The following is a 20,524-nucleotide window of genomic DNA, read 5'->3' as shown; positions in this document are numbered from 1 at the left end:
TATTCTAGGACAATAGAATGTACTGAGCTAGCAGTATGACAGTGGGAATGCACAAAGGTTGTTTGGGAGAATGAATAGACTAGTTTTGCTAAGATGCAATTCTTTACATGCAGTCAGCAAGTGAGAATGAATATTTCATGTTGATTACATGTAGCAGAGGGCGTCTATATTGAGGAATGGTGAAGCATGAAGTTGGAAAAGTTGGCTGGGGTTATAGATAACTTTGAAGGCCAGCCTAAAAGGTTTTAATTTTTTTATTCTATAGGAAGTGGAGAACTATTGAATATTTTTGAGCTATTGAAGATTATTAAAGATTGAAGAGCTATTTGAGATTTTAAGTAATCTGATCAAAGCAGTGTTTTAAAAGGACCTATATTATGGCAGGTAGGTGGTTCAGTGGCTAGAGTGCCAGGCCTCGAGTCAGAAAGACTGATCTTCCTGAGTTCAAATCTGGTCTCAGACACTTATTAGCTGTGTGACCCTGGGCAAGTTTCTTAACCCTTTTTACCTTAGTTCCTCATCTATAAAATGAGCTGGAGAAGGAGATGGCAAGCCACACCAGTATCTTTGCCAAGAAACCTCGAAATGGGGTCACGAAGAGTTAGATGTGACTGAACGACAACTGAACAACAATAACAAAAATCTCTTGAATTCTTAGTGGATGTACTTGAACATGTTAATTTGTGCTTTGATAGCAAATGCAAAGTGTTGACAGTGATCATCTAAAACCTTCCATATGCTGATGTATGTATGTGCTTATGACTCATGATCAGAATAATGTTCAACAATTGTTAGATTGGTTTGCCAAGTCTGTGTTTTGCTTTAGTTAGTCTTTCTGGCACTGACAGTGTCTTTCTATAGTGTTTTCCTTAGCAGTACCATATTCAGCTTCTGTGTTTGCTTTGACTCTGAATGTTACTGATAACTACCAAGACCTCAGAATGATCAACCCTTCTAAAAGAATGGCAGCTTAGTTGACAGAAGTCAGTGCTAGTTTCAGAAAGAGGTTATTATGAATAGAAATCAAACCAGTTCTATATGCTTTGATGCTCAACCTTTTAGTAAGTGACAGTGACATATGTTGCTGTTTTGTTACATTGACCACTTTGATATAGACTATCTGTGTAGCTTACACAAATGTGACATTTCAGAAGAAGAAATATAATACAATCCAGTAGTGCTCAGGAGGCAGATATATATATGTATATATATACACACACACATATACATATATATATATATATATATATATATACACACATATATATAGTAGAAAGTTCATTGAACTATGGAAGGGAAGGGGAAGGGAACAAGCATTTATATAGCTCTTACTATGTCTCAGGCACGGTGCTAAGCGCTTTACAAATATCTCATTTGATCCTTAAAACAACCCTGTGAGGTAGGTGCTATTATTTATTATATCCCATTTTTTAGTTGAGGAAACTAAGGCAGACAAGGGTCAAGTGACCTGCTCAGGGTCACACAGCTAGTAAGTATCTTAGGTTGGATTTGAACTCAGTTTTTCCAGACTCCAGGCCCAGTGCTCTATCCTCTGTGCCACCCACCTATCTCTTGTACATTCCATTAACTGATGTAAAAATTTTCTAAGGTCATGGAGTTTGTCTCTTTAAAGCATGATCATAGCCATGCTGTACCTTATGAATAGCATATTGCTGCATCATTCAGTTATTGAAGAGTGTAATAAACAAGTTTTAAAATGGCACAACACAGGTACAGTGATGGCAGCAGTTTTGCTATAACCCCATAGGTAATTTTGGTGTCTCTAATTCTAGATATTTTCACACCAAAAGAACAATCAGTGGGATTAGTGGTGTATTCTCTCACATATATATATGCATTGGTATACAGTTACATAGTTGTAACATTTCAATGGAAATGCTGATTTTTATAGAATGAAAGTAATGTAACATCATTTATCTGATGATTAACAGCTGCAAATATTATCTAATGTTCAACTGGTTACTACATCTGTCAAGACCTGCAGAGGCTTCTGTCTTCAAAAGTTATTTTAAGATGCAAGTTTCCATCTTGTGCCATGAAATTTCTATTTTTTTACATTTTCACCAGTTTAATGCTGTTTTCCTTTCAATTCAAGGCATTTAAAAGAACAGATTTTACTTACATAGGCAAAACAATCAGCTTTATTTTAAAAAAAACTTGTTTAAAAAAGTACATTCAATATAGTTAAATGATATATACTTTTATATCATTTTTGTTTAGGTACCTTACGTTGTTTTTGACAGCCTGAAATAGTAAAACTAGTTTCAAATGCTTTCATGTAAGGTATTTGAAGAGAGAACCTGAGAATGGGGCAGGCAGGCAATTTGGACTGACATCCTCAAAATCTAACAGGATACAACATATAAAAGTGAATATTACAACTTGATGAACCAGTAATTGAAGTCTGTTTACCTTGAAAAAGCAATCACCTGCCATCGTAAGTGGTATGTGTGGTTCAGTTGTGGGTCAGTGTGGTTAAAAGGCTGCCTGGGACCAATTCCTGCCACGCTTGAGTGAGTTTTACCACCCATGTTCCTTAGTTGTCATCATCTTAGTTTTCACATACACTGTTTTGATTTCCATTGATACTCTTTGCATCAATTATTTCTCTTTGTTACTAATTAATTAATTCTTGAATGATTTTTGATTTCAGAATAGTGACAAAAGGATCCTTTTGGCAGAATTAAAACTATTGTCAAATGAGAGAATGGATAATAGGATCATTTGGAGCCTCAGACATCATCTAGTCCAAGACTTCTTAACCTGGGGTCCGTGAATAGATTTAACTGGGTGGGGGGAGATTTGGTCTGTGAACTTGGATGGGAAAAAAATTACATCTTTATTCTCACCAACATCTAACTGATATTTAGTATTTCCTTCAATTACAGATTTAAAAAAATATTCTGGGAGGAGATCTGCAGGTTTCACCAGACCACCAAAGGGTTCTAAGACACAAAAAAGGTCAAGAAGCCTTTATCTCATCTAATCCCCTTATTTTGCAGATCAGGAACAGAATCCCAGAGAAGTTAAATGACTTTTAGAAATAGCTTTTGCTCCCTTTCTGTCCAACAGAACTCATCCTTTTATCTTTGGATTCTGAGTCCCATGCTCCTTCTACTATACCATACTTTACAAAGAAAATTATTTCATATTTTGGAGATCTAAAAACTCTATAATCCTATAGCTTTCCATAATACAAAATATGAAACTAAGATGCCATTACTCAGAATTTAAGTTGGTTATTTTTATCCAAGCATCTTTGATGTTGCAGTTAAACTCCTCATTGAGATGATCTTAAAAATCAAGAGAACTACTAAGTATGTATTCATATGTGCACCTTAGTAGAACATGTTCATAGTCACTAGACTGAAATATACTGCTGTTACTTGTTACTGCTTAATTATGTGTGATTAAAGCAGCATTGCTTATTTTACCTATAATTAAGGTTGTATGTGGTTTGATTGATGGACTTGAAAATGCTTGTTCCTAGCACTAGATTGCTATCGTAGGGAAATTTTTTGAGGGAGTTTAATGCATTGTAAAGCACTGTAAAATTATAGGATATTTAAAACATAATCAGGAATGAAGTTCCAAAAGATCAGAAGAAAACAAGTCAGACATAATTCTCTTAGAATAGTCAGGAACATTAAAGTCCAGTATGGGCTGAGGCTTGTGATAAATGTTAGTGATAATAAAAAGGCCCTTTTTTAGTTATGTTGGAGGCAAGAGAAGGAACAAGAAAGGGATAGGACTCCTGCCTGGGCTGTATAGGACAACCACGAAGAGATGGCAGTACTCAATACCGATTTTACATCTTTTTTCTACCAAGAACAATAATCCTGAGATTGGTTAAAAAAGTGGAAAAAAGTGGTTCACTGGTTGTTTTGGAAGTCCAAATAAGTGAAAAGTACCAGAGGAGCATCTTTTTGCTTTCAAGTTTGGCAGTTGGCTCAGTCAAATGCTATCACTTAAGTTTTGATGAAAATTTATGAATAGGATGACCACAATACTTTAAGTGGTCTTTGAGGAATCATTAAGAAATGATGAGAAAAAAATTAAGAAAAGATTAAGAAAAGATATGTACCATAAAAGTGGAGATAATCCCCCCCTTTTTTTTTAAAGGGGAAAGAAATTAGATTCTTCAAATAGGCCAATAAACTTGATAAAGATTCTTGGAAAAACACTAGAAGAGATTATTAAAGATGTGCTTTATGAACATATTGAAAGGGAAGTAGTGGTCACTGTTAGCCAACTTCATCATCGTAAAAGTTGGTAGTGCTTTAAGGGTTTCAAAGAGACTTACATATATTATCTAATTTCATCTTCACAACAACTTAGTGAGGTAGATGAATTTATCCATATTTTGCAGATCAGAAACTTTAGGTTCAAAGAGATTAAGATTACCCAGGGTTACACAGGTAGTACACAGCAGTTGAAGTAGAATCTGAACCCAGGTCTTCCTGACTCCAAGTACTGTGCTTGAGGATGGCATCAGATTATTGAGAGCTTTGAAAGCATAGAGGAGAAATTTATCTTTGATAGGATAGGTATTAGGAAGCCATTGAACACTATTGAGCAGAAAGATAATGATGAAAGTGGTGTTTTAGTAAGATTGGTTAGGTAGTAATGTGCAACATGGATTGTGGATTGGAGATGATTATTGCATATAATAGAATTTTTTTTTAGTTTGGATTATCTCTATTAGACTTCCCTTTTGGTTTGTTTACTTTTGGAGGCTATTGAAGACAGAAAAAAGAGAAAGAAAAGCAAAAAAGCATGTATGCTCTTATAAAAGTTTACTTACAAGGCTTTGATCTGTCAAACTCTACTAAATTTAGTTATTTATAGATACTTTAGGACTACTTTTAGCAAAACCCTTTCATTTTGTTGCATATCACTGTGCTATAATTGCAGAGTATTCTGCCATGCATCATTTGAAACAAAATCAGCAAATGTTGGTTTGCAGTTTCATTGGAAATGTTAATGAATGCTGTGAATTGGTACAAGCTGTTGCCTGAGGCTTTCAGTAAGCCAGTGGAGTCTGTTGGGCCTTCATTACTCAGAATTGAGGTTGGTTACCCCTAGCCCAAGCATCTTTGATGTTGCAGTTAAACACCCTTCATTGAGTTGATCTGAAAAAAAAAAACAAGGGGACTTGTTAAATATATGTTTATATATCCTCCTTAGTTATAGACTTAAGCTATTGTTAAAAATTATAGTAGTATATTATAAGGATCAGAAATATATTTTCACTTAATACTATCTTTCTGTTACCTATAGTGGTTTAAACTGAAGAGTGAAAGATAAGTGGAAGCATATTTCCAGCAATTTTCTAAATGCTTGAAAACTTAAATTGACTTTTTTGAAAGGGATGCTTTATTGTATTGTCTTGACTCTTTCTGGGGGTGGGTGGTGGGGAGCAGTTTCTTGGTGTTGCTAGATAGTTAGATTCCTGCTCCCTGCCCACTGTATATCCTTATTGGAGAATTCCAGTAAACTTTCATACTTAGGACTTTGAGAGCTGCTATCAATTTGATGACAATGCTATGGATGATTCACATTTCTTTTGCACTTTAAGGCTTATAAATGGCTTTCTGCATAATGAACCGGTGATAGAGGTATTGAATTATTTAAACTTTTAAAGGCTAAGATAATGTACGCATATAGTGATGTAGATACAGTGTTACTGGGAACAAAATTGCCATAGTTGATGTTTCACAGATAGGAGTATGGAAGGATTATAAATGTAATATTGGTTGGACAAGCTGTAAGTCTAAAATATTAAATCTGGCAGAAGAAGCAGCCCTGTTGCAAAGACTAGGACTAATCACCCTTTGTTCTTTTAGAGAGATAACTCATGAAGCACAACTAGCACGTCAGATATCAACAGCAATTTTATGTGAATGTTTCTAAAAAGTATTTGGACCCAGTGCCACCTTTTACACAAACTGATACCACATTATGACATCTGTGCTGATACAGGAAATTCATTCCTGGATCTATTCTCTCCTGTTGAAATAGGGTACCATCTGAAACACTGCAACAACATAGCCTCTGGACTAGATGGCATTAGATACTGGATTTTGAAGAAGATTGACCCAGAGGGGCGTATTTTAGCAACTTTTTTTTTAACACGTCACATAAATTTAATTATGTCTTGAAGGAGTGGCAGCTGTCTACCACTGTTTTAATTCATACGAAAGGCAATACAGACCTGCCCTCTGTATCCCTAGGCAGTACCTACAGTAGTAGGATCTGTCTTGTCAAAAAGACTTCATGATTAGAGTATGAGGAATGGAAATATCAGCCAGAAGGGTTCATGCCTACTGATGGCTGCAGTGAACATAGTTTCTTGCTGTAGTCTGTCTTGGATGATGCCAAGCACAAAAAGAAAATGTGTAGGGTAGCTTGGCTTGACATGACCTATGCATTTGGCTCAGCGTCACATAGTACAGTCTGGCTGGCACTAAGATAAACTGGTTTGCATGAAGTAGCTCTTAGCATTATATAAAAACTATCAGGATAGTAAGACTTCTATCTATTCTAGGGGTGGCCTTACATCAAGCATTTATATCCAGGCAGGTGTAAGGCAGGGTTGTCCTCTTAACCCCATAGTTTTTAAGCTAACCCTGAAACTAAAAATCATGCCCTGAGAAGGACGGGGTTAGTCTTTAAATTGCATGGCAGGAAAGTTAGTGTCCTAGCCTGTATAGATGATTTAGCCATAGTGGTTGACACCTGGACTCCCTTAGTAAAGTGTTGAATAATGTGAGTGAGGTTACCAGATAGGCAGGATTACATTTTAATGGGGCAAAATGTGCATCCTTGTTAATTGATGCTTGAAAAAAATGTGCTCCCACTTAATTTCGAATTCAAGATCAGGAGATTTCAGTAATGTCCAAGGAGAATAATGACCTTTACCTTGGAATCCCTGTGGAGTTCTATACCACAGATTATGACAGGGATGTGATAATATGCCCATGGATTTGGATCTCATATATGGTTAGGTTGAAATTGACACCCTGGCAGAAAGTAGATGCAGTAAATACTTTTATTCTGTTCTGCATTTTGTTCCATATTAAGAATGGCGTGGTTCCAAGAGTACTTTCAGTCTCTCAGACCAACCAATTAAGAAAAAGAAAGCCGAGAGATGGCTGTACCATTCCCAAAGAGCCAGTATTGCACTCCTATATTTCCCATATAAAATGGGTAGGTGGGGGAATGAATCTATTGCCTTTAGTCATAGCAGTAGACATTGGACAGGTGGTTCATGGGGTGAGACTGCTGGCTTCATTTGATCTGGGTTGGCCTTCCCACCATTTCCTTAGTGACATGGTGAGGAATAGAATCAAGCCTGACCCTTATGCAGAAGACTTTGCCACCTATCTGAATGGTTCCATAAAAGGAGAATTTGGAATAGAGTGCAGCAGCATCAAACATTTGGTCCTGACTGCTGATAGCCTGCTGGCAATTGTCCACAAAAATTTCATCTGATGGAGGATAAATAACAGTATCCTGTCCCCATGGATAAATGATAGACCTTTGATTCCAGGAGTGGAGAGTTTAAAACAGGCACTTAGACATTTTTATAAACAACAGCTAATTTGCAGACCTGAACAGGGTGAAGTGTGCTCAGTTACCTCTGTGACTCTGGCCTCTAGCTTTTTTTATGGGAGAAGGATCTTTTATCTGACTTGTAGATTGGCATTTTATCCACAGAGCTGAACTGGTCTGTTGTCCAGGAGATTTGGCTCTGGTGACAGGCGCTATTGTCTGTGTTGGTGGAGGGCATCAAATGAAATATACCCACAGACCTCTGTCACTCTGGTCCTCATGCCCAAAAGCGTGACTCCGTGTTAAGTAAAACTAATTAACTACTAGAGAGCTGGAAACCACTGAAGTGAGGATAACTTTGAAGGACTTGGAGAGGTACTACCACTGTCAGTATCTAGCTCAGGAAAGCTACAGAGTGCATCACAGTACACCGGTAGTTGGCGCTTTGGGAAGTTGGGATACAGCAGTGACACAGTGTTGTCTAAATTAAAAATCAGCACCATGTATGCAGACTTAATAAGGAAACTGATGGTGTAGATGGTGTAGAGACATATAGCGACTCTATCACTGGGATGAGACAGTACACAGAATGAATTTTTGAGAAGAATATTTCTTTTTTTGTCTTAGCAAGGGCAGAAAATGCCTTTTTTAGAATCCAAAGAGAAGCAACTGCATTTTTATTCCACACAGAATGTTGTTATACAATATTTCCTCTTTTAATATATATACATATATAGTTATATTTATGTAAATATATGTATACTTTTGTGTGTATACATACATATAATATATGTATATATGCATGTATTTAAAACTTATGCTTGCATGTTATGCTACTAGGTACTTAGGTGTTAAAAATTCTGAAAAGAATCTTATAACAAAAATTCCTATAAGTCTGTGCACTTTAGATGTTATCTGAATAAAAGTAAAATATCTGTATTTTACTGAGGAGGGCATTGTGCCTTAGGAAGTAAAATGATTTATCCAGAAGCACAGATGGATTAAGTATCAGATTTGGGATTTGAGCTTTGGTCTTCTGGTTCTCAATTCTGGGCTCCTTCCATTATTGTCACTAAACCTGAGGTGGCTTGGAGGCACGCTCCAAGACACTGGCATCCTGCATTCTGTTTAGAACTTTGAGCCTTTTAGGTTCTTACAGTGTGTAATTTCTGTTGACTGAGCAGTCACCCTCCCCTGTCAGCATGCTATACCACATGTCTCCCATTGTACTTGTTGGAATCTATTTTGATGTACCTGCTATTTCCTCCTGAAATTTCAAACATAATCAGATCATCTCTAGCTCATAGATATCTTGATTAGTTTTTATCCTGGGTCATTCTGTTCTGTCCTTTACATCACCTGTTTTATTATTAGCAAATTTCTCAGTGCCCTTGAACTTTTTTTTTAAATAATCCTTCCACCTTTTTTGCTTTAACTAAAATTTGGCCTTAACTTCAGAATGGCACAAATCTCTCTTCATTGGAAACTACTTCTATTCTTTTTTTACAAAGTCTGGAGGAGAGAATTCTTGTTTCTTTTTGTTATTTCTGAGGGCAGCTAGATGGCACAGTGGATAGAGTTCCTCTTCCTGAATTCAAATGTGGCTTCAGACACTACCTGTGTCACGTTAGGCAAGTCACTTAACCTCATTTGCCTCAGTTTCCTCATTTGTAAAATGAGCGGGAGAAGGAAATGGCAAATCATTCCAGTATCTTTGCCAAAAAAATCCCAAATGGGATCACAAAGAGTATAGAGCAAAATAACAAACGACAACAACATTGCTATTTCTAGCCCATTCTTTGATGATGACCCCCAATAATCAATCAATTAACAAGCAGTAATGCTGGGGATACAAAGCCAAAAAGGAAACAATCCATGTTTTCAAGGACTTTGTGTTCTTTTTTTTTTTCCTATTTTTAAAAATTTTAATATATTTAGTTTTCAGCATTGATTTTCACAGGAGTTTGAATTACAGATTTTCTCCCCATTTCTACCCCCCCCTCCAAGATGGCGTATATTCTGGTTGCCCTGTTCCCCAGTCAGCCCTCCCTTCTGTCACCCCACTCCCCTCCCATCCCCTTTTCCCTTCCTTTCTTGTGGGGCAAGATAAATTTCTACGCCCCATTGCCTGTGTATCTTATTTTCTAGTTGCATGCAAAAATTTTTTTGTTTTTGTTTTTGAACATCTATTTTTTAAAACTTTGAGTTCCAAATTCTCTCCCCTTTTCCCTTCCCACCCACCCTCCGTAAGAAGTCAAGCAATTCAACATGGGCCACATGCGTATCATTATGTATAACCCTTCCACAATACTCATGTTGTGAAAGACTAACTGTATTTTGCTTCTTCCTAACCTATCCCCCTTTATTGAATTTTCTCCCTTGACCCTGCCCCTTTTTCAAAAGTGTTTGTTTTTGATTACCTTCACCCCCATCTGCCCTCCCTTCTATCATCCCCCTTTTTTATCTTCTTCCTCCTTCTTTCCTGTGGGGTAAGATACCCAATTGAGTATGTGTGGTATTCCCTCTTCAGGTCAAATCTGATGAGGGCAAGATTCACTCATTCCCCCTCACCTGCCTTCTCTTCTCTTCCTACAGAACTGCTTTTTCTTGTCACTTTTATGCGAGATAATTTACCCCATTCTATCTCTCCTTATCTCCCTCTCTCAATATATTCCTCTCTCATCCCTTATTCATCTTCAACTCACCCTGTGCCCGCTCTCTCTCTCTCTCTCTATATATATATATACACATACACATATACATAGATACTCACATATACATATATATACGTAAACATATATATGTATATATGTATATACACATACATGCATATTCCCTTCAGCTACCCTAATACTGAGGTCTCATGAATCATACACATCATCTTTCCATGTAGGAATGTAAACAAAACAGTTCAGCTTTAGTAAGTCCCTTGAAATTTCTTTTTATTGTTCTTTTTCTTGATTACCTTTTCATGCTTCTCTTGATTCTTGTGTTTGAAAGTCAAATTTTCTGTTCAGCTCTGGTCTTTTCACTGAGAAAGCTTGAAAGTCTTCTATTTTATTGAAAGGCCGTAATTTGCCTTGGATCATGATACTCAGTTTTGCTGGGTAGGTGATTCTAGGTTTTAATCCTAGCTCCATTGACCTCCGGAATATCGTATTCCAAGCCCTTCGATCTCTTAATGTAGAAGCTGCTAGATCTTGGGTTATTCTGATTGTGTTTCCACAATACTCAAATTGTTTCTTTCTGGCTCCTTGACCTGGAAACTCTGGAATTTGGCGACAATATTCCTAGGAGATTTCTTTTTGGGATCTATTTGAGGAGGCGATCGGTGGATTCTTTCAATTTCTATTTTGCCCTCTAGAATATCATGGCAGTTCTCCTTGATAATTTCTTGAAAGATGATATCTAGGCTCTTTTTTTGATCATGGCTTTCAGGTAGTCCAGTAATTTTTAAATTCTCTCTCCTGGATCTATTTTCCAGGTCAGTGGTTTTTCCAATGCGATATTTCACATTGTCTTGCATTTTTTCACTCCTTTGGTTCTGTTTTATAATATCTTGATTTCTCATCAAGTTACTGGCTTCCACTTGCTCCAATCTCATTTTTAAGGTAGTATTTTCTTCAGTGGTCTTTTGGACCTCCTTTTCCATTTGGCTAATTCTGCCTTTCAAGGCATTCTTCTCCTCATTGACTTTTTGGAGCTCTTTTGCCATTTGAGTTAGTCTATTTTTTAAGGTGTTGTTTTCTTCAGTATATTTTTCAGTATTTTTTTGGGTCTCCTTTAGCAAGTCATTGACTTGTTTTTCGTGGTTTTCTCGCATCCTTCTCATTTCTCTTCCCAATTTTTCCTCTACTTCTCTAACTTGCTTTTCCAAATCCTTTTTGAGCTCTTCCATGGCCTGAGACCAGTTCATGTTTTTCTTGAAGGTTTTTGTTGTAGGCTCTATGACTTTGTTGACTCCTTCTGTCTGTATGTTTTGGTCTTCTTTGTCACCAAAGAAGGATTCCAGACTCTGAGACTGAATCTGGGTGCATTTTCGCTGCCTGGCCATGTTCCCAGCCAACTTACTTGACCCTTGAGTTTTTCAGCAGGGTATGACTGCTTGTAAACTAGAGCGTTCTATGTTCCAAGCTTGGGCGGATGCGCTGCCACACCAGCACTCCTCCTTCCCCAAAAACCCCCAACCCAGACTGGACTTAGATCTTCAGCAGGTTCTTCACTCCTGCTCTGATCCGCCACTTAATTCCTCCTACCAGGTGGGCCTGGGGCCAGGAGCAACTGCAGCTGTAGTTCTGTAGCTGCCCCACCTCCGCTGCCCCCGGGGTGGTAGCTGAACCACAAACTCTATCCCTGTCCCCAGCAGCTTTTCGCACTAACCTACTCTGTTGTCTTTGGTGTTTGTGGGTTGAGAAGTCTGGTAACTGCTGCAGCTCACTGATTCAGGGCGCTAGGGCACGCTCCACCCGGATCCTGGTCTGGTTGGTCCACACCGCCCACGCTGGGCTCTGCTCCACTCCCCTCCACTCCCAGCTCCGTGCAGGATAGACCTTACCCAGAGACTATCCAGGCTGTCCTGGGCTAGAGCCCTGCTTCCCTCTGCCACTTTGTGGATTCTGCAGTTCTAGAATTGGTTCAGAGCCATTTTTTATAGGTTTTTGGAGGGACTCGGCGGGGAGCTCACGCTAGTCCCTGCTTTCCAGCCGCCATCTTGGCTCCGCCCCAGGACTTTGCATTCTTTTGAGAAAAACTGTCTCCTTTGAAGTCGTGGCAATAAAATTATACCAGCCCCTCACCTCATCCTTGTGGTCAGGCAACAAGCATTTATTAAGCCTCTACTGTCTGTTAGATACTACAGTGATAAGTGCTTGGGATACAATTACAATAAACAAAACAATCCCTACTCTCAAGGAGGTTACATCTTAACAGTGCACCTCTGAGCCACTCTCAAAACTTCTTTAATATTAGAATCAGGTTCCTGGTTTTCTTCACCTAATTCCCTGCCATCACCCTCAGAGATGTTAGAATTTCTGTTGATAGCCTTTATAATAATACACTGTCCTCAGAATCACAGAATTTGAGAGTTCTACCCCAACTCATGTATGAAAGGAATCCTGACTAGAGCATATCAGACAAGTAGTCATCTAGCCTCTGCTTGAAGAACTTCAAGGAGATAGAAACCACCATCTGCTGGAGAAAACCATTCTATTTTTGGACAGCTTTCATTATATGGAAGTTTTTCCGGACACTAACCCTAAATTCTTCTCTTTGCATCTTCTACCCAGTGCTCTCTCTTCCAAAATGACAAATATTTGAAAATAGCTATCATGTGTTTCTTACCTTCTCCACTCTTCCTGTTTTAGAGTGCCTGTTTTATTATTAGCAAGTTAGTCCTCTATCCACCTCATGTCTCCTTTTTCCAAGCTAATCATGGAACCGGGGTTCCATCAACCAATCCTCATATGATAAGAACTTAAGGCTTAGAACTGAATATAATATTTTAGATGGCATCTTAACAGCATTTTATTGTCAAATATTTCTGTACAGATGATTTCCAAATCTGTAACTGCAACCCTGACCTCTCTCTGAAACTCTGACTTACATTTCCAATTGCTTATAGGGCAGATCTGGACAGAGCCATTTCAGGAGTCAATGAGGACATGAGGCAAAGGATAGCTTAATAAGCCACATGATCCAGGGCCACATGGCTTTCAGAGAAGAGGGGACAGAGGTATGCTAGCTTAGGATAGCTGTTGGAGAAGCTAACTTAACCACAGAGCACACAATTATCCAGAACAATTGGCTAGCAAGTTTCCTTCAGTTAAAGTAACCAGCACAGAGAATATGGTAGGAGAGAATTTCCAGCTACCTGAGCCATTGAGAGCTTTAGAGAAGGGTTCTGTATTTATGTAGGAGGCTTATAGTCAAATAGATCCAGGAAGCATGGGGCAGGGACAGTATTTTAACAGACCTCATAGCCAATGAAACTGAAGGGCAAGGAGGTGGCTGAAGGCTTAAAGCCCAGGTGAGGATGCTGTTAAGGCCCATAAAAAGAAATGGTTGTGCCACAAAGCAAGGGTCCTGTATACCTTGAGGAAATAGATTCCAGAAGCACTAGTTGACTAGTGCTTAGTTTAAATTACCTTGTCTAAGTACTTTGACTGTCCTAGAGCTGGATCTAGCCTCTGTCCCCGATATTTCTGGCTGAATTCTTGGATGAAACATCAAAGAGAGGAGTTAGACAAGAAAGGTGAGTAAGAAAATTGAAGGTCCCTACATATTTGCAGTTAGGAATAGATTAGCTTAGGACCTTCATATTTTCCCCTTTTAGTTATTTTTAACCATTTTCTTTTTCCTGGTAGTACTTACTTGTACAACCTTGTTAGAATAGCAAAGATTCCTTGTCATTTTTAGGCAGCAGAGTAGGATAGGAAAAAAATTTCCATTTTTCCTTGAAGTCTAGGAGTGAATGACATACTTAAACATGTATTAAGTGCTTACAGTGTGCCAGGCACTGTGAGGAGGAATGAAGGCCATCAGGAGAGTTGATGACAGTAAGAAACCAGGAAGTAAGTGAGTAAGACCAGCCCTGGCAGGTTAGCTATGGTGTCATATATTTGGAAACCAGAGTCTGTCTAGACATGTAATTTACAACTCTGAAAAGGTAAATGTGCCAAATCTTTTGATTTGGAATTGAAAACTAGTCATAGAGAGTACTTTTAAAAACATTTCTGAATTTTTATTTTTTCTCATTTATTTCATAATTGATGTTTAGTTCCCTCTTAGCTAGGTGCTATCTGAAATGTTTTGTCCTTCATTATTGGGTTCGTTATTGCCATGGCTCTGGAGTTGAATGCAAATAAGTTGAATTGAAAAAAGCAATGCTGTCAGGTCTTTAAGTTTTTAACTTGTGTGCATTTATGTGGAACTGTGATTTCATTGGTAAAGGGAACCCTGATGAGAAGACTCCAGTAAAAATCAACACTGTGGTTTATAGTCTTGGAGAGTTGGGGCACTGAAAAGTTAGGTGACTTGCCCAGGATCACTCAGCCACTGTGTGTTAGAGGTGGGTATCTTTCTGACTAAAGGATAGAAGAGCTTTCTATCCACTATACTTCCTTGCATTTTTCAAAATAATGTAAAATAATGAAAATGAATATTCAAAACAATTGACCACATGAATTCAGCTTAGATATGATAAGTGTTTATTAAATATTTTTAAATGCAAATTCTATATTACCATATTTTCAGGTGTTTTAATAAATTATTTGAAATGGCTTACTCTGATCACTACATTCTTTACCAAACTTTTTTTCATTGCTGAATAAAACATTGAGTGGAATATGTTAAAGATCGTGATTTCAGTCACCCAAGCTTTCAATCTTGGTGTGATTCTTGACTCCTCACTCTCACCCTACATGACCACTCACTTCCTAGATCTTGACATTTCTACCTTCACAACGTCTCTCTCGTGTATCCCCTTCTTTCTTCTCACAGAGCCACCACTTTAGTTCGGGCCCTTATCACCTCTCATCTGGACTCCTGCAATGGCCACCTAACTTGTTTCCCTGCTTCAGGTCTCTGCACTTCAATCCATCTTCCACACAGCTGCCAAAATGATTTTCCTAAAGTTCAGGTCTGTCACTCTCCTAATAAATAAACTCCGGTGGCTCCCAGTCACTTTTAGGATCACATATAAACTCCTCTCTTCAGTATTTAAAGCTCTATACAACCTGGCCCCAATTTGCCTTTCCCGATTTATTTCACACTGCTTCCTTTAAGACATGATAATTAGCCATACTGTCCTAACTGTACCATCTTCATGCCTATGCATTGACTATTCCGCATACTTGGAAGATACTCTCTCTTCCTCTCATTTTAGAATTCCTAATTTCCCTCAAGGCTCAGCTTGAGAGCTTTTCCTGTTTCCCTCTTCCTCAAATTACCTTATATCTGTTTTGGATGCACATGTTTTTGTCCTTGATAGAATGTAAACTCCTTGAGGGCAGGAACTATTTCAGTTTTATCTTTGTATTTCCATTGCATGATATATTGCCTTGTCCATAGTAGATTTTTAGTATTACTTTTTTGATTCATTGATTGATACCTGGGAATTCTTAGTGATTTACCTTGAAGATAAATAAATGCATATTCTTGTTCCAAAAGCAGTAATGGTTAAGTCACTAATGAACAATTTTAATCTTTTTTTTTAAAAGTTTGTGTATTATGAGTATATTGCGTATTGCTTGTGGCTAGTAGACTTGTTCACAAATCATAGGGCATACTTTGAATGGGTTTGACTTGCTTTTTGGAAGGAGCAGCTGACTCTGGGGATATGGAACTAGGGGCTTCTTTTGAGGGAATGATGACAAAAATGGAAACATGAAAACTGATTTATAGAGGTAGTTTTTATGCATTGTAAAACAATTTTACTCTACCTGGAGTGCTGACATTCCAAATTATTTACATCTGATCAGTAGTACTAGTGGTACTGATAAATTCCAATGAAAGCTTGAATAATTGACACAGAACCCAGCAATTTAAGTAGGTTGAGACACTAGTGATAATTGTTTCCTTATGGTAGAGGGAGGGAGAACATTCCAGGACAAAAACTGTGGAAAGAAATAGTGAAAGAAGAGGCTGAGTCAGCCCCCTGCATTGCTGCTGTAGGAGAAACTAGTAATTGTAGTGCTAGTTTAATATACTGAAGTAACTTAGGTATGAGGTCACAACCTGAAAGGCAGCCAGAGGAGTGAAGGGGATTGACAGCTATTCAGTATGTGGAAATGGAACAACTCATTCAGTTGCAACAACTTAGATAGAACTGACCAACGTGTTTTAGAGAAAGACTGGAGTCAGAGTTATAGGCCCTCCTGATATTCCAGATAGTAAAATGGGAATAGCACATGTTTCTAAGTGGTTTTTTTAAAAGATGATAATACAAATTTGAGAAATTATAAACCAAAATTCATCTTTTTCAAACCACTTCTTCCTCATTTCTAGTTCAGTTAATTGGCCCAGTCACAAAACTTTGCAATCACCTTTGACTCCTCCCTCCCACTAAATACAATAATTTGTTCTGCACTATGTATTCTACAACACTAATAACCTATATTTATGTAGTACTTTAGAGTTTATAAAGTCTTTTCCTTATGACCCTTTGAGATAGGTTGACTCAGAGTAGGGAAATGAATTGTTCAGAGCCATATGTACAGTGTCATAGAGGGTAGTTTAATCCAGATCTTTTGATTCCAAGCCCAGTACTCTTTCATCTGTGCCACCCTGTCTAAAATGTGTCTGACATCCTTTTTACTGTTCTCACAACCACCACCCTAATTCACATCAACATCTTTCATCTGTATTGTTGCAATAGTCACCTCTTTCTCAATCTGGCCTAGATTTGTCTACTGCCAGATTAATTTCCCTAAACCATAGCATCAGTCATGATATTTCCTGATTTGAATTAGTGGTTCTTCACTGTCCAAATTGGATTGGCCGCCACAAAAAGTCTATATTATCTGCTTGGTATTCTTTGATCTTCCTGAGATGTCATGTTAGCAAGCATTTCTTAAACTCTCTCTCTCTCTTTCTCTCTTTTCCTCTCTCTTTCTCTCTCTCTGTATATGATATATATATACTATATGTATATATAGTAATGTATAATGGATATAATATATAGTAAGATATGTGTTATATATGTATATACATATATTTCATTGTATGTGACAGACACAGAGAAATAAACTTGAATACCTGGTATTACTTTTTCAGTTCAGCTTTACTAAGCTATTACTATGGCATTGAGCTAACAAAGAAAGATAAAAATAATCACTGCCTTCAAGGGGCTCACATTATAATTAGAGAGACAACTTGCAAACAACTATGTACATATAAGATACTTAGATGGTAAATTATAAATAATCTCAGAGGAAAAGCACTAGTAGTGGAGGTTAGTGGGACCAGGGAAAGACTCTTATAGAAGGTGGAATTTGAGCCAAGTCTTGAAGAAAAGCTCAAAGCAGTGAGGTGGAGATGAGAAAGGAGAATATTTTGGTTTACTGCCAGTAAAGACGTACAGCGGAGGGAGATAGAACATCCTGTGTGAGGAGTAGTAAGAAAGACACCATCTGGATTGGAGAGTAAGTGGAAGGGAGTAAAATGTAAGAAGCTAGCTGGCTCACTGGATAGAGCACTGGGTCTGGAGTCTGGAAGACTTGAGTTCAAATGTGGCCTCAGACATTTACTAGCTGTGTGACCTTGGGCAAGATACTTAACCTTGTTTGCCTCAGTTTTCTCATCTGTAAGATGAGTTGGAAAAGGAAATGGCAACTGCTCTAGTACCTATGCCAGGAAAACTCCCAATGGGGTCATGAAGAGCTAGAGATGACTGAATATATTATTTACCATATTTTTCCTTTACTACAGTTATTCAGCATCTTGTATTGCAGTTCCCATAATAAATATCTGTGCTCTTTCTTGGACTTTGAAAAGATAGACTAGCATGAAGCAGAATGGAAGGCCAGTGTACAGTCTCCTTTTTCATTTTGCTCACAGTGGTGTAACTATGAGACTAATTTTCTTATGTAGGTCTGGAAAATGGTCTGTGAAGGTAATTTCAAAATAGGAGTTCCAAAAATATTTTGAAAATGGCAGCATTGTTGGAATAAGTTTTTAAGTCTTGTAAGGTAAATTTCTGAAGGAGGAAACACATGTCTGTGTAAGTTCTAAAGAGAAATCTCATTCCTTTATAACCACATCCCATTCAGGATCACTTGTGAGGCAGAGGTAATGATGTGGCTCATCTAGTTCGTTTCTTTAAGAAAATGATAAATTAAGATTGAAGTTCTGAATATTCTAGTTTAACTCGGGACCTAAAACTTCAGCTCTGGGTTTATATGGACTATTTTCAATCTTGGTACCTCACATAAATTGCTTTCTTTCGTTTTCAACTCCATCCAAGTTTTCCCCGAGAACATCAGAATTTGACCCATTTTGTCTTTATCTGTCAACTTGCCTGGGAACATCAGAGTATATGGCTCGTTTCTCAATCTCTAAGAAAAGGTAAAACGGCCCTCAGCTCTCATGTAAGCCCCTAGAATAACATAGAGAATAGAGGAGAGGCTTTACTTTTATCTGACAGAAAGCTCAGAGCACAAAGGACTTGTACCCAAGGTCATAAGCATCAAGACAGTTCTCTGTCCCTCTTTAGTGAAGCTCACTCCCTCCTCTCTCCCCTGAAATGTAGTCATATAGACTTAAAATAGTTTTTTAAAGATTGAAGCTGCCTCCAAAGGGAAAAGAACTGAGAGTCCATAAAGAATCAAATACCTTCTCACTGTACACCAGTACAGGTCCAGCCGGCCATACTCCACGTTATGACTATTTTTCATGATGCTTCTGACTCCTTCTTGGTTCCTCCTGGGACTTCTTTCTTTTATCTCCTGAAGCCTTGGTCCAGGACCTTGTCCCTTGGGTAGTTCTGCCTCCAGGGAATCTGTTTGTAGTCCCTCTATCCTCTCCATTTATTCTCCTTTAAAGCACAAATCCTAGGGCTTAGCTCAGCTTTCCACAACTCTTGATTTTAGTCATCCATTCTCCTAACAGTGAATCACCTAGCACTCAAGGCAACGATTCATGTTCAAGGCATTAGGAAAGTAGCTTTGTTGTTAACCTGGATAATTATGTTAAGAACTCTTTGTAAACAGAAGTGGGATTAGTTTTCTGTAATTGCTAACTTACAACTTTTCTGTAATGATTAACCCTATTTGGTTCATAAAAACAATCCTGAGCTGTTGGATGACAACTGAAACTAAGAAGATAAAATCACATAGGATGAAATGTAAAATTTATTATTTAGATTAAAAAATTAACTGCATGGGTATGAATTGGGGGAGGGGTGGTTCAATAGTTTACGTAAAAAAGATCCAGATTTTTGTTTGACTTGAAATTTAATATGCATCACAATGCACATTGAAGTGACAAAAGTCTTCAGTGAAAAAGAAGTATATTCTATGGTGCTGGACAAACTCCTTCTGAACTATTCTATTAAGTTCTGAGTGCTACAGAAAAAGATGACATTTGTAACAGAAAGAATACAAGAGGCAAAGGACCCAGGTTTCAGTCCCAGCTCTGCCACTTAACTATCCATAGGAGCTGGAATAAATCACTTAACCTCTTTAGGCCCCTGGTTTCTAATTTGTCAAAGGAAGGTTTGGACCAGGTGATCCCTAAGTTCCCTTCCAACTCTAAATTTATGGTCCTGTTATCCTAATTTAGATCATATGTAAAATAGTGAGGTTTTTTCACTGAATTATAAAATAACACCTTATGGGTCCACCTTCTACCATCCAGAATATGGTTCCTAAGACAGCAAGTGTGTCAGACAAAAAGGGCCCTTGGTACTAATGATAGATGTTAGAGAATTCATTCTCAAAACATCTTGTACTTTACTCAAAGGATGATCCCTCATGGACTCACTTGTTTTTACTGTTGATATAGAGTTATAACTAGCTTGGCTATCTAATTTTTCAAAGCTTGTAAAGCAAAACAATGAATTGAAGAGAGGCTCACTGCCAACAAGTAGGGTGAGTGTACTTGGTACCAACTGTAAGAATAGGCTCTTTCTGGGGAGGGGCTGTTTTCTTTGTCTTTATGCTATCCAGCATCTGGCACAATACCTTTCACTACAGGTACTTAATAAGTGTTTGTTAAGTTGAATTGAATGAGTAGAAGTGACCCCTAAGAGACTTAGTAATGAGGAATGCTACAGAAACATTCTAAAAAGCAGACAAATGAGCTGGAAAAGAAGCCTCCTTTACACATCTCATTTCCCATCTGACTGCTCTCCTTTTAGACTTCTTTGACTTCTCTGGCTGCACTCATTTTGGATTTTTTTGATTTCTCCACCATGCCCTTGATCCAGAGACTTTTCCTTACCCCTCCCCTCTCC

The 20,524-nt window shown here is 37.9% G+C and overlaps 1 protein-coding gene across 2 annotated transcripts in view; it reads left to right on the top strand.

Annotated features, from left to right (window-relative positions):
- Positions 1-20,524, top strand: part of PXYLP1 (2-phosphoxylose phosphatase 1) — a 52,919-nt gene that overhangs the window by 14,416 nt on the left and 17,979 nt on the right. The window contains exon 1 of one of the 2 annotated variants that reach the window (XM_036742813.1): positions 15,130-15,211. The exons of the other annotated variant lie outside the window; for it this stretch is intronic. The gene's annotated coding sequence lies outside the window, so the exon portion shown is untranslated. Of the gene's footprint in view, positions 1-15,129; positions 15,212-20,524 lie in introns of those variants that run through there. 2 annotated transcript variants of the gene reach the window in all.

Source organism: Trichosurus vulpecula, chromosome 2, assembly GCF_011100635.1.
Source record: "Trichosurus vulpecula isolate mTriVul1 chromosome 2, mTriVul1.pri, whole genome shotgun sequence".
In the NCBI taxonomy this organism is placed as follows: domain Eukaryota; kingdom Metazoa; phylum Chordata; class Mammalia; order Diprotodontia; family Phalangeridae; genus Trichosurus; species Trichosurus vulpecula.
This window is presented reverse-complemented; position numbering and strand designations above follow the sequence as displayed.